The sequence below is a fragment of the Schistocerca nitens genome, chromosome 2 (assembly GCF_023898315.1).
Source record: "Schistocerca nitens isolate TAMUIC-IGC-003100 chromosome 2, iqSchNite1.1, whole genome shotgun sequence".
NCBI lineage: Eukaryota > Metazoa > Arthropoda > Insecta > Orthoptera > Acrididae > Schistocerca > Schistocerca nitens.
The window spans coordinates 592,822,635-592,838,644 of record NC_064615.1 but is presented as its reverse complement, the minus strand read 5'-3'; positions in this window follow the sequence as shown (position 1 = coordinate 592,838,644).

Sequence of the window (16,010 nt, the reverse complement as noted above, 5' to 3'; positions counted from 1 at the left end):
TGAGGTCGATTTTAGCGTGATGTTTATTCAGGAAATCCAATCCTAGGATCGCGTCGTACCCGTCAGTTACTTTTGTTACCACCTCTACATCTTCCTGAAATTGTACACCGTGAATATAGAAAATCAGTGATGTACATCCTAATGACTTCACTGTACCTCCTCCTACTCCACTCAATCTATACCTTGGAGGGTCATATTTCTTTTCTCCAATACATTTATTACTCACTATTGATACGTTTGCGCCTGTATCCACTAGTATCCTTGCCTCTTTATCCTGTATGGTAGCAGATAACCAGCATTCCGCCTTCACATTCGCCTTAATGGCATGAAATTTTATTGGGAACGCCTGGCGGCGGCTCCGACATTCCCGTTTGAGTTTAACTGGTTTCTATTTCCAAAAACTTTCTTAGACCTGCATTCCTTGAATGTGTGACCTATTCTTTGACAATTAGTGCATTGAGGTTGTCTGCAGTTTTTTGCTATATGGCCCTGTCGATCGCACCTAAAACATCGTACTCCTGCTGAAAATACATTTCGCTTCTCCTTGTATCTGGTGGCAATGTCTATTTCTTCGAAAGCTGTCGCCACAGATACAGCTTCTGCTAAATTTTTAGGAAACTCTGCCCTGACACGACGGGACGTTTCAGGAGGTAACCCACGTAAAAATGTATCCAGAGCTCTATCTTCTGCCTCTTGTAAAATAACTTTATTTGCTTCATCACTAGTTGTCAACTGATAGGTGTTAATATTAACTTTTCTAATCCTATCTACAAAGCTTTCTAACGACTCGTTTTGCCTCTGAGTGATAGTGTTTAACTGTTCCCTATAAAATCTACAGCTGTTCTGTTTTTGAAAACGTGTAAGCAATCCTTTCTTCAATTCCTCAAATGTTGGAGCATTCCGTAATTCTTCATGGTATAAGACGTGTGCTTTAGCCTCTCCTGTCAATCTTAACTTTGTCATTTGTAAGAGCTGTTCATCTGACCATGATCCTAATTTTGCAGCTGCTACTAAATCATCAAAAAAGGCTGTTATGTCCTCGCCAGGTTTACCTGAAAAAGGAGTTACTAAGGCTGCTGCTGAGGAATCTAGGGTGGGAGGGATTGAACTGGTTTGCCTAACCTCACTCAACTGTTTAAATAATGCATTATTATCATTTTTAAGCTGTGCTATCTGATTAACTAAGCTCTGAATAGCTTCCTCAGTAGAAACCGCTTGTGGTGCTGACTCTGACTTTGTACGATTTCGTGTCATCATTTTACAACTATTAGTTACACAATCTTACCACACTGAATAAAAAAGATGTTTAAATATTTTCGACAAACCCTTAAAATCATGAGAGAAAATACACTTCTAAATAAAGAAAATATTACGACTGCTATGCAAACCTCTATCCTTTCACACATTAAACAATACTAACTGTGGACCTTTAGTGACTGTCATTCACACCTCATATTGAGCCAAGGGTTTTTTTTCTGACACCAAATGTAACAACTTGAACGGCTTCTGATACCAAATGTAACAGTTGTGTTACTAAATGTGACACTTCTGTCACTAAATGTAACTGGGTTTTCTCTTTTGATGCTGTCAATTGTCAGGATGAGCATTCTAAAGCATTCTGTCAGGGTGAAAATATTAAATAAATTAACTTTTCTCACTTAACAACATGTGGGCAGGGTGGGTTCTTCCTTGGCTCGGGTATGAGGTCGAATGAAACATCATTTTTACATAAGATAACTTTTATTGAAGATTTGTACAACTGTATCTTACGGGATGTTCTGGTTCGGAGAGCGGCAGCGGTGTCGTTTGTGACGTCTTCTGCTGCGGCAGCGGCGGCGGCGGCGGCGGCGTCTGATTACGCGTAGCGGTGTGTATCTCGTGTCGCTGTCTCGCCCAGCTGACGGGAGACGCTCAGCGCGAGGTGGCCGGTTTAATTATTGCGAGCGAAGTCGTGCGTCGGATGATACCTTGGGAGTGGCGTCCCAGTGTTTCTCTTCTCTATGCGGCCGCGTGTGTTGTGCGTCGACCAGCGGAGCGGCGCGGCGGGGGAAGGCCAGTGTCCCGGACTCGAACCACGGACTCCCGCTTGCCAGTCTTCGGCTGTCAGGTCTTCATCCCAGCTCACAGGTGACTGCTGATGTGAGGCCGTCTCCTTCCCGTCCTCACGAGTCACCCGGGTATGTAAAAATCAGACTTCAAATACCTTTTAACTTCTGTCTTCTGGCGCTGCGGCTACTGCTTGCTATTCCTCTTCTTACATGACGGTCTTCAGCACCGAAACTGACTGAAAACTACTGCTACGCTTCTTCGTCTTCTTCGTCTCTCGTCTCCGTCTCCATCTTCGACTCCGTCTTCATCTGTCTTCATCTGACTTCCTCTGACTTCATCTGCCTGGCCCACTGCGTCTCGCGTATTTATTCACTTCAGTTTACTGGAGGTGAACGACTTCACGGTCATTGCCTCGTCTGTCACGTTGAAAAGCTTCTCGAAGAATCTTCTTAACGTCGGTCGTTGGCTCTTGGAATGTAGGCGAGGGCCTTTGCTCACACGCGACGACTGAGAAACACGTGAGCCGGTCATTGCCTCTGCTGTCACGTTGAATAGATTCTCGAAGAATCTTCTTTACGTCGGTCATTGGCTCTTGGGATGTAGGCGAGGGCCTTTGCTCACATACGACAACTGAGAAACACGTGAGACGGTCGGGCGATGCCCTGACGGCTGAATCGACAGCGCCCGCTTATGTGGAATTTGCTGACTTCAGGGTCATTGTCTCTTCTGTTCTGCTGTTCGGCCCGCTGCTTGCGAGTATGTAACTCTCTAAACTAAACCAAGTTTTTCATTTATATCCTAATTTCTAGTTCACTTTGATTTCACTAATTTATTTACTTAAGTACCACTCAACAATACTCAACCTAGTACGCACTTTTTCACACGCAAAACAAATTTTTATCTTAGATCGAAACAGTGGAATTTACAAGCGAGAGAAAAAAAAAACACACACACACATATAAAACACACAAATATGGAAAACAAAACAAGACAAACAACGCAACGCCGATCAACAACGCCGTGAATCTTTTGAACGTCTGCTCGGAAACAACGCAAAAGTTGTTTGAGCGCTGTAGGGAAAAAAATTAAGATTATTCAACGCTTGCAATCTAATGTCTCAGAGATTCCAGAGTCTAGCGGAATCACAGAACAGGGTCGCCATGTGAAACGTTTTAATAAGAATTTTGGTATGCTGAGATCGGTGCTAATGAAAGTGAAAGCTGGTTACAAGCCGTTGAGCTGTCTTGGGAGATTAACCGTGTGTTTACTGGGCCACTGTTTCACGACTGGGTAACTAGTCTAGGTTTACCACCTTACCAATCAGACTAGCATTGATTATAATCTTTTACAGTCATACAACAACCGGTAATATATCTATATAAAAGGAGAATTTGAATAAAAAGAAAGAAATCAGTTTATATTTGCAAATTTATTTTAAAGATTGTTCATTGAAAATTCAGCATAATATACGTGAGTTACTACTTAGCTGGTGCCTTGTAAAAAAAATGTGAGATTGTAATCTTACGGAACACGTAAAATATGGAGCCAAGATTGGGAGACTGGGTACAACACTGCATTCATAAAACAACACACAAAGAACATTGAAACACATGCAACAGAAAGTTCACCACAACCAATAGATTCAAATTTTCAGTTAAAGAAATTATTTTCGTAGCACAATCCTGTCCGTCTTGTAATTACCCTTCACGTGGTCAACTTGGTTTACAGAAAGCGTATAACTCCACAATAATTTAGATAATAAAAATAAATTAGATCAAAAAGCAAATTACAAAACAAAAACCTCGAACTGGTTACTAACGTCTTACTATTAACCTGATGGGTCAAACAGTTATATAAGCACGTGGTACTGGTCTCACAAAGTACACGCCACGTGGGTTGAACATAAAGAAAAGTTGGTATATTCAAAATCTTTTCAAGACGATACGTTATAATCACACAAGCATTTGCATTTAAGATTGATCTTACTTAGAGTTACTGACCAACACGTGGTTCGACTTTACTCACAAAGTAGTAACAAAGCAACTACCGCCAAATAATCTGAACTGGACACGAGAATCACACTCCGCTGCAATTAAAGATAACCTTAGCTATTTTAAAGCTAACCCGAAATAAAATGATTAAATTCTCAGTTAAGCTGAACTTAACAAATCCATTGTCCTATGGACTTAACAGACACGCGCTTAGCCGGAGATCTTACCACTTTAGACGCTCGCTACCGCCAGACTGCTACTGCTGGACTGCCCTGCGCTACTACTGGACTCCAACTGCTTACTGCTCGGCTGCCAGACTCCCACAGAACTACCCAGCGTGCTCCCGAGAGTCGCTCACAAAGACCAACGGAAGGCGCCAGAGGGGCAGCTTCCTATACCAACATGACAGGGGACGGACCGGACCATACTAAGAATGGAAACCTCTCTGCTTTTAGGAACCGTAGCTACCTGTTTCAACGTTGGTCCTACTGTTCTCTAGCAGACAGCCTTGTCTGCTACCCTCAAGCATGCAGCTACAAACACATTTGATCATTCATCCTCTCACACAGAAGGGAAGGGGGATGACAGTATCTTATCATATACAGTATATAACAGAAAGCGGATGTAGGTTCCGTATGAGACTGTGTAACATGAATTACATATAAGAATTACATATAAACTGTGCTTTAAAGTGTAGTAGTGTGACGGATCGTTCTTGTTTACGTGTAAAAGTAACACGTTCCACTACTCAGTCTCCTCCCAGATAGTCAGAAACGCCACAGTAAATTTAGAAGAGGAATTTATTTCTTAAAAGACAACAATTTTGAGAAATTAAACATGAAAGGAATCCAACAGAGACCTTTCAATGTTCAACCCCAATCTTATCTGTTGCACCTCAGAAGAAAAACTTTCTACCAGGAACCATCAATAAGTTCACATATTTAGCATAATTTCATTCAAGACTGTTACATGAAATAATGTTCTAGTGGTAACTCGCCTTTAATAAAGAAAGTGTTCATTGCTCAAAAACTTTCTGTAAGTGCCCAGCCACGATCATCTTGTACACAGCTGTTAAAGGAGCTGGGCATTTTGACTACTGTCTCGCAGTATATACATTACCTGATGCATTTTGTTGTAAATAATCAACTGCAGCTCAAAAGGAGCAATGATGTACATAATTACAATACCAGGAGAAAAAATTACAGTCATTACTCCACAGTAGGGTTGTATTTAACACAGAGAAGGGCGCACAATGATGCCATCAAACATTTTGCTCACTTATCCAATGACATAAAGTGACTGACAGACATCGAAGTTAAATTTGAAAACAAACAGAAAAAAATTCTCCTTATAGTGCAGGAATTTTCGTTCTTTTGTAATGTGTACAAGTTGGTGGATACGAATTGCTATATCACAACTACATTCTTAAAGGAGTAGATGGTTTCGTGTAGCCATGTTTATTTATGAATGTTGCATGGGGGCTTAATTATTTATATGCAAATATTTTTAATTTTAGTAGCTGACTGTCCGGTTACGCAGTCTCGTAACCGGTTGGCCCTGACTGGTATTAGTACGCAATCTGACTGCATAGAATAACAACAAAGAATGAAAGAAAATTTCCGTTAACACAATTAATTAATTAAGTCCCCAGCAACTATAAAACCTAGGAAACAACAAAACACAAGTGTAGCTGTTCTGTGTGTGGAAGTGTGATTCAACGTACACATCTGGCACGGTTCTTCCTCAATAAGACCAGATATTTTAAACACCTTTTATACTGAAGTAATTAAAAAAACCAGAAATACTATAATTGCACATAGAAACCAGAAATACAGTCTAATACAAGAACACGAGCCAGATGCTTTGTTGACTGAACCTGTGACCAAGAGGCATTATTGTTTAAGACATTGAAATAATACAAAAAAAGGAATTTTTTACATTCATATATATTGACGAAAAGCACACTCTGATCATTACAGCATCCCCAATCCAACAATATCTGGTGTCTAGCCCATCAAAACAATATGACAACATCTGAACAAGCACTCTCCATGGGAACTTCTCAACAACGACTCACCACTGCTACATCTCAATAGGCACTGCCTACTGCTACTTCTCAATAAGCACTGCCCACTACGACTTCTCGACAAGAACTCTCCACTACCACATCTCAACAAGCACTCTCTACAACGACTTCTCGACAAGCACTGCCAGTGGAGGCGGCGGAATAATACTCTTTGGCGCAATCTCTGGCGCTGTGGCTCAGTGTAGCCACCTTTCAATGTGTGATGTGAATGTAAAATCATTGCGATTAATCGTACAAACGGCCTTTGGAAGATGAACCTAGCAAACAAACACCAGGCCTCCAAAATAAGGTTGTCTGTCAGTTCTGCCGCAAAACAGCCGATAGCATTGCGTTTCTAAACTCGTGTGACTGCCTATGAGATATGCAGTTAATTCCTTCGTCTCTAGTTTAGGTGGTTGAAAGAACTCAGAATTTAGCTAAAGCTGTTGGCTTACAGATATAAACAGTTTATTTGATAGCACTGTTCAATTTTATCACCGTGGGCAGCGTCGAGTATATGACCACTTGTACGTGTGCAGTTTATAATGACTGTTGAGCTGAAATTGGCGAGTAACGTAAAGCACTTCATAACGCAATAGACTCCACGAAAACGTAACTTCTTCCAAACTAATTTTTAATTGTTGTCGACTTAAGCAAAAAAGGAAAGAAATACAAACAATTTATAGTTCTAGGAAAAAATATTGTTTTTACAATTAGAAATATCGATTAAAAATTATATCCCTTGGGTTGTAATATTTGTGAGTATTAGAATTACCATAAACTATCTGAAATGCCCACATCGTCAACATGGCTAACTTCCCACAGCCCCTTATGTGTTCAGGGGAGTCGTAATCGGTTTCTAGACAGGGGACGCTCAGCCGGTCATTTCCCATCCACGATGGTTAGAGCTTACCGGACTCAACTGTGCTGCTGCTTTCCTGTCCATGTCCCGTAGGCAGCGCACCTGTAAACTGAGCCTCTCGGATGGGAGGTAAATATTGACTCATAATTCATTTAAAGTGTTCAATATGTCATCCAAAAATAGTTATTTTTGGCAACTGCCAACGACAATGTAGGGTAAAAGCACCAATGTTCCAATTGTGGTGTGTGTGAAATCTTATGGGACTTAATTGCTAGGGTCATCAGTCCCTAAGCTTAGACACTACTTAACCTAAATTATCCTAAGGACAAACACACACACCCATGCCCGAGGGAGGACTCGAACCTCCGCCGGGACCAGCCGCACAGTCCATGACTGCAGCGTCGTAGACCGCTCGGCTAATCCCGCGCGGCTGTGCTCCAATGGTGTGCACCTACTATGAACATCTGACAACTGATTGGCCACACCACTAGGGCATCAACACATGTGTTGCAACCTCTGTGCACACCCTGCTCAACAGCTTCTAGATCATTCATCAGTTTCAGCACATCGTACTTCCAAGTCTATTTCGCAACGTCCCTTCATATTTTTTTCTATTTATTTTACGGACAACTGCTACGTGACTTCAAGTAGATGACTGCTTGCACCAACCTGACTTAGAATTTTACGTGCAGCTTAAGTACACTGAGGTGACAAGTTATGGGATAGCGATATGCACGTAAACAGATAGTGGTAGTATAGCGTACGTAAGGAATAAAAGGGCAGTGCATTGGCGTAGCTGTCATTTGTACTCAGGCGATTCATGTGAAAAATTTCAGACTTTGAACGCGGAATGGTAGCTGGAGTTAGACGCATGGGACATTCAATTTCGAAAATTGTTAGGGAATTTGATATTCCGAGATCCACAGTGGCAAGAGCGTGCCAAGAACACCAAATTTCAGGCATTACCTGTCACCAACGCCAACGCAGTGGCAGACGGCCTTTACTTAATGATCTAGCGGCGTTTGCGTAGAGTTGGCAGCGATAACAGACAGAGAACATTGCGTGAAATAACCGCAGAGACCAATGTTAGACGTACGGCGAACGTATACATTAGGACAGTGCGGCAGAATCTGGAATTAATGAGCTATGACAGCAGATGAGAGACGCGAGTGCCTTTGCTAACAGCAGGACATCGCCTGCAGTGCCTCAGCTGGGCTCGTGGCCACATCGGCTGGACCCTAGACGGCTGGAAAACTGTTGGATGGTTAGATGAGTCCCAGATTCTATTGGTATGGGTTCCAGTGTGATACAGAACCCATGACGCCATGGACCCAAGCTGTCAACGAGGCACTGTGCAAGCTGGTGGTGTTTAAATGGAATGGATTGGGCTCTCTGGTCGAACTGAACCGATCATCGAAGTGTTTATGTTCGGATGCTTGAAGACCATTTGCCGCAATTCATGGATTCCATGTTCCCAACAACGATGGGATTGTTATGGATGACAATGTGGCACGTCACAACACTCGCAAATGTTTGAAGAATATTCAGAACGTTCTGGACATTTCGAGCGCATGATTTGGCCACCCAGATCGCCCGACATGAATCCCATCGAACATTTATGCGGCATAATCGAAAGGTCAGTTCGTGCACAAAATCCTGCACCGGCAACACTTTCGCAATTAAGGGCAGATATAGAGGCAGGTTGGCTCAATATTTCTGCAGGGGACTTCCAACGACTTGTTGAGTCCACGCCACGTTGAGCTTCTGCACTACGCCGGGCAAAAGGAGGTCAAGCACGATATTAGGAGGTGACTCATAACCTTTGTAAAAAGGCCTTGAGAGGCTCCTTGCTTTTCGCAAGAAAATGCAGACAGAAGCAAACATTTTTCGTTTCACAATACGCCACAAGTAATGTACTAGAAAGAGATTATACACTGAATGAAAGTAAAAGTGGAGCTGCTAGATGACATGGTTGGATGTCAGTGTAACTTCTTGCATGTACACACCATCGGCAGGTACGTAAACGATTAAAGCTGCAATTCTCTGTGACAGGTAGAACGGCCATCAGTGCTGTTTATGCTTAGTTTTGTTACCATGTGTTGGTTGGTTATGTAAGGAGCGTGAATAGCTTCTCTATGAAGGACACGTAGGTGCCGCGACTCGTGTGAGACAACATTATCAGCACCTGACGGTGTTAAATGGTACCGCATTTTGTGGAATTCGGATGGGACAGTGACAGGAGATTGGATTGCATGGGAAAGTAAGAGCAGACATACTCGCCGTCAAAATTCTGGTCGACCGCGTCAGACTACTATAAGGGAGTATCGTCGTATTGTTGACCAAGCCATCGTAACCTCTTCACTTCAGCGCATGCCGTCCGAGAAAAAGTAGTGGATTCCATGGAACATTCTGTTTCATCCCGCAATATTGGTCAGAGACTAGCAGAGCCAGTTTAGGCAATTACCGTCGAATGAGTAGGCTGCTGTTAACATCACAAGATGAACACTGCGTCTGGACTGGACTCGTAACCGAGAAGCGTGGAATGATGACGAGTGGCATCGTGTTCGGCGATGAATCGCTACACCGGGCGACCGTCATCGGGGAGCATGACGGCGACCTGGGGTGGGGCTCCGTGCTTCCAATGTTCTGGACGTTATTGAGTGCGAAGCCACCAGGAACGAATTCAGGTCATGGATGCTTGTGACTGAGAGAACTCTGAAGTATCAAAGGGACGTCACCGACGTCCCGTGTCCTCATGTGTTACCTCTCATGCAACAAATTGCACTTGTCTGCGTGATGTTGAGTTACCCCGTGACCAGCCAGATCTCCAGATGTCCCCGATGGGATATATATGGGTCCAGCTCGGACGTCAACCCCGTCCTAGTGCCAACCTCCAGAATACTATGGACAGGCCGCTACCGTTGTAGATCAGCTTGTCTCAGGAAATGATACAATACCTTTATACCACCCGTTCCAACTAACGTCAGTGCATGCATCTAGGTGAGGCGGATTAATAAGACGGCTCATACTACCAACTTATTTGAAAACTGAACTCGATTTTGTGATGACTGAAATAACATCACAAAACCTCAACCCGTGAACTTTCACTTCATTTTCTCTTACCCTTCTGGGTGCTTCATTTTTTTATCAGACAGTTAAAATGAACGAGTTCATCTCCCTTACTGATCCGTCAGTCAGCATCTCTTACCGCTACAGAAAACCATATTCGGCCCTCGGCTTGCCAGAGACTGTTGATTACTTAGTTAGCTAGTTTAATGTTCCATAAATCTCTTCCAAGATAAATCATAATGACACTTCCGTCATGGTGCAGTTAGCTTCGTGAATGCGTCTGAGAAGATACAAGAAGAAATGTAGTAACTCTGGATTCGAAAGCCAAAGGAGTGGCCTGAGATCACAGCAACTTACAGTGCCGTCGTGCTATAACGCCATTTGTAGAGGATGAGGCAGCAGCTGGTCGATAGTCCTGCACCATATAGGAAAGATTTTAATTAAAAGAAGTTAAAAGGTATTTGCCTAACGCCGGTACAGCACTCCGAAACTCCGTCTGAACAGGTCTCGGAAGGTCCTAACGGTACTGATCGAGCACCGTGTCACCCTCACCCTCTAGGCGTCTCTGGATGCGGATACGGAGGGGCGTGCGGCCAGCACACCGCTCTCCCGGCCGTTGTCAGTTTTCGTGACCGGAGACGCTACTTCTCAATCAAGTACCTCCTGAAGTTGCCCCAAAAGGGCTGAATGTACCTCGCTTGCCAACAGCGCTCGGCAGACCGGATGGTCGCCCACCCAAGTGTTAGCTTGGTTATGTGACGCGAACCGGTGTTACCACTGCGGCAAGGCCGTTGGCAACATCGGCATAGAGATGGGTCATTTCTGTTACAGTTACCATTCGCAACAACTGCGGCATAAATGTGAAAGTCGTGTATCATTGTTAACTGGGAAATCGCTTGAGTCTTCAGCCGTGATAGTTGGAAAAGGTTTTCTTTGTTATCTTCCTCTGGTCACCTCGATACTGTGAAGAGTGTGTATTTTACCTTAATAATAATTCTTCCATATAGGTTACCACGACCCTACTGGGTCCGTAACTCGTTTGACGATTCACTACTCCTAACGACTGATAGTTTATTTGTCTGCCGGTTATTTATACGATGATATTTGACATGGCTTGTCAATAAAGAACATTAAAAACCAAAAACGTTTATTAATTCCTCCATACGACCATACTATTATTGACAGGTTGAAAGAACCTGTTATTGGCTCTTTCGTTTCTTCACTATCCTTTTTACAAGATTTACAATTTTTATTTTACAACTATCTCTGAGGTATAACTTCGCCAGCTTCAACGGATATCGATTCTGATACGTTCGTAAATTCTTTGCTTAATCATTGCACCGGAATGTTTGTCTTTGGTGATCCGTTGGTCTCAATTCAGGCATGAGCCTTGGGCGTAGTGAGTGCATTGTGCCTGTTAATTCGAAAGGAAGTCAGCCATCATTTTCATTCTCTTTCGTCTCCGTCTTACTAGGGTAGCATAGAATAATTACTTTTCAGGGCCTTGAAGTGTTAAGATGTGTCTGGTTCTGGAACCATATTTGCAAAAGCATATTATTTGATGATATGACTTGGCTTGACGAAGAGCCATGGTACGTATGTACGATGTGCAAAATTACCAGGAAGATCATCGACCTTGCTGAATTCTGTCTTACAGTCCGAGGCGAGTCAAGTCGTATTTTCGATCCTTCTGTGTGCTGTTACACTTCCGCGTAGCTGCACGGGGTAGCCGCCCGGTCTGCGGAGCCTTTCCACGGTTCGCGCGCGCGGCTTCCCCCGATGGAGGTTCGAGTCCTCCCTCGGGCATGTGTGTGTGTACTCTCTTTAACCTAAGTTAGTTTAAGTTAGATTAAGTAGTGAGCAAGCCTAGGGACCGATGACCTCAGCAGTTTGGTCCCATAGGAACTTACCAACACCACTTCTGCGTATTCACACGCTGTGATGTTAAGAATACGGCTTGTTTGGTCAGTGGTACCAGAATATAATTCCGACGATGTAAGCTTGCTTTGTAAGGCTAATGTGAGCAGGATTGTAACTACAAATTTGTAATTTGTGTCTATACTTTTGAGCAACAATATATTCATTTTTGACAAAATGTGTTGCACAGTCATTTCCTTTATTCATGTTCTGCTTAAATGTCCTGCAAATAGGGCGCCACCATCTTGTTAATCTGAGGTTAGGCGAATAGAGGTAGACGTGAAAGATACTCTGATGATTAAATTACGTGCCACGAAACAAGGTTGGAAACAGATGACATAATTTAGCATAGTCTCTTTGCATGGTAGCTAGCTTTTTCAGCAGTTGAACTAGGTAAGGCGATGTGGGTTGCTGTCGCTGCTCATCAGACTGTTACGTGCTGTATCACGACATCATATTTATCTTACATACGAGAAATGTTGCATTTCCATTGAATGTTTCTTATTTCGATGCCTAATTACTGCATTAACTGTGAATAGATGAATACATGTTAGTCTGCAGGCTTTCGTGGCCGTTGTCACTGAAGTTAAAATCTTCAGGCCACGTCATATTTCTTCTAAAATGATCGACGTTTCGACCCCTCTGCTGGGATCTTCCTCAGGATCTTCTGATGTCCACTGCTGCTCAGTATTCTAGCAGTAGTGGACACCAGAAGATCCTGAGGAAGATCCTAGCAGAGGGGTCGAAACGTCGATCATTTTAGAAGAAATATGACGCGGCATAATAACCCAGAAGATTTTAACTTCAGATGAATACATGTTTGGGTAAACAGCCCGATTGCACCACGGATCGCTACAAGCGAAAAGCTAACACAGATTAGTGGTGCATGCTGTTTCCATGGTTACGTATTCTATTTTATAAGGAGATATGCAGACCCTTTTAATCCATTGCTTTAATTATACGAAAATGTATATTGTGTGGCTACTCTGGAGATATGATTACAAGTTAGATTAGCATTTGCATATCACTGTAACATCGGGACATGCACATCACTATTTATGAAAGTGACTGATGCTTTTCTTAAAACACACAAACCTTTTAAGGTTTGGCTGACAATGCATTTAGACGAGCATATATATATATATATATATATATATATATATATATATATATATATATATATATATATATATATCAAAAAAGGTGGTAGACTATTTATTCATACTGCTTCATGGTTACTGTTTACACTATTTACTACACTACACATCCTCCCTCCCCCCTCCCTCTCTCTCTCTCTCTCTCTCTCTCTCTCTCTCTCTCTCTCTGTTTCTCCAATATGCTACACAGGCTATGCACACAATTGCTGCTGACGTCGAGACTAGGACGATACATTTAACTTGTTTCCCGAACGGTCTGAAACGCTGTTTTAGCATCCCTCATCATGTGATCGAGTACCCATCACAAAACTTAGTATAAGATTTCACAGTAAGACGCACTATACACTGATGAACCACCTATTTTATTGCCTGTTGGTCCGCCTTCCGTTCCTGTGTACCATTGATTCGACAAGTCCTCGGTATATTTCCGGATTTATGTGACGTCATACAATTCCTGTAAATTACGAGCCGGTTGTCGGTGGGAGTGAAGCTGGCGGTAAGTGGTGTCTCAGATGTTTCCATTATGTGCAGGTCAAGCGAACTTGGTGGCAGAAACTAGATTTAGCCTCAGCACCATGAAAGAGGCTCTGTGAAGTTTGGAAAGGGAAAACCTGTGACAGGCTGAAAGCTTGAGTCGAGCCATGTAGTGTGATCGCATGGCACAATTCGCACTGCAATGTCCCCGAAAACCAGGGTTCCCAAATCTGTTATAGAGTTCCTGTATGACACTAAAATGGCGCGACAGCCAGGAGCTAGGTGGTGAAGTGGTGAGGGGCTCGATTAGCTAATAAACAGATAATGCTTTAAAATACGTTTACTACAGATAAAATTTCGCAGAGGATTAACAGTATCTTATTATACCCATAATTGATCACGTCCACAATGGACGTAAACTAGCAACCATTAAGGAATAATTGCTCAATCGCAATTTCTGTTTTAAACATTGAAACCCTCAATGAACTTTAAACTCCTGAAAATTTCTGTGGCCACAAGCCAAAGAGTTCTTAGAGTGACACAATTTACTAGTGATCAAAGTAAAGTTGCAAGACACCAAAAAGTTAAAAACCAATTAAAATCTCACACAGTATTCCATTAAATGAATTACTTTGTGAGCCACTTAAAGAATTACATCATACACAGCATTAACCCTGCAAGTTGTCTCCAGAATTACAGTACGCCTTCGTAGCGTAGCGGTAGCGTTACTGTATACCACGCAGAGGGTCCGGGTTCGATGCCCCGCAGGCGACTGGGTGTTGTGCGTCCTTCATCAGAGCTGTAAGCGCTAATAGAAAGCACTGATGCTCGAATCGTTGTAGGCACTGAAAGCTGGCTAAAGCAGGATGTAATCTCATCCGAAATTTTTCCGAAGAACCTAACGGTGTTCGGAAGGGATAGGCTTAACATGGTTGGCGGTGGCGTGTTTGTTGCTGTCAGAAGTAGTTTATCCTGTAGCTAAATTGAAACAGGTATTTCCTGTGAGTTAGAATGGTCAGAGGTCATTGTTGGCAACCGGAATAAAATAAAAATTGGATCCTTTTACCGACCTCCCAATTCAGATGAAACAGTTGCTCAAAGGTTCAAAGAAAACTTGAGTTTGATGTCAAAAACGTACCCGACTCATACGATAATAGTGGGTGGTGACTTTAATTTACCCTCGATATGTTGGCGAAAATACATGTTTAATTCCGGAGGCACGCACAAAATGTCATCCGAAATTGTGCTAAACTCATTCTCTGAAGATTATTTCGAGCAGTTAGTTCATGAGCCCACCAGAATAGTAAACGGTTGTGAAAACACACTTGACCCCTTAGCACATCATAGCATCAAAACCGATTCAGGGTTTAGTGAACACAGAGTTGTCGTAGCGAGATTGAATATTGTAATCCCCAAATCCTCGAAAAATAAGCGAAAAATTTACCTATTCAAAAAAGCATATAAAAATTCACTTGACGCCTTCCTAAGAGACAATCTCCACTCATTCCAAATTAATAATATAAGTTTAGACCAGATGTGGCTTAAATTCAAAGAAATAGTATCGGCAGCAATTGAGAGATTTATACCAAATAAATTAACAAACGACGGAGTTGATCCTCCTTGTTCACAAAATGGGTAAAAACACTGTTGCAGAAACAAAAAAAAATGGCTCTGAGCACTATGGGACTTAACATCTGAGGTCATCAGTCCCCTAGAACTTAGAACTACTTAAACCGAACTAACCTAAGGACATCACACACATCCATGTCCGAGGCAGGATTCGAACCTGCGACCGTAGCGGTCGCGCGGTTCCAGACTGAAGCGCCTAGAACCGCTGGGCCACTCCGGGCGGCTGTTGCAAAAACAACGAAACAAACATGCCAAAGTTAAACACACGCGAAATCCCCAAGATTGACGATCTTTTATAGAAGCTCGAAATTTAAGGCGGACTTTAATGCGAGATGCTTATAACAGTTTCCACAACGAAACTTTGTCTCGAAACCTGGCAGAAAATCCTAAGAGATTCTGGTCGTATGTGAAGTATGTTAGCGGCAAGAAACAATCAGTGCCTCCTCTGCACGATATCAATGGAGATACTATCGAAGACAGTGCTGCCAAAGCAGACTTACTAAACACAGTCTTCCGAAATGCCTTCACAAAAGAAGACGAAGTAAATATTCCAGAATTCGAATCGAGAACAGCTGCCAACATGAGTAACGTAGATGAAAATATCCTCGGAGTAGTGACTCAACTTAAATCACTTAGTAAAAGCAAGTCATCTGGTCCAGACTGTATACCAATTAGGTTCCTTTCGGAGTATGGTAATGCATTTGGTCCATACTTACAAGGAAACCTTCCCATCGCACCCCCCTCATATTTAGTTATAAGTTGGCACAGTGGATAGGCCTTGAAAAACTGAACACAGA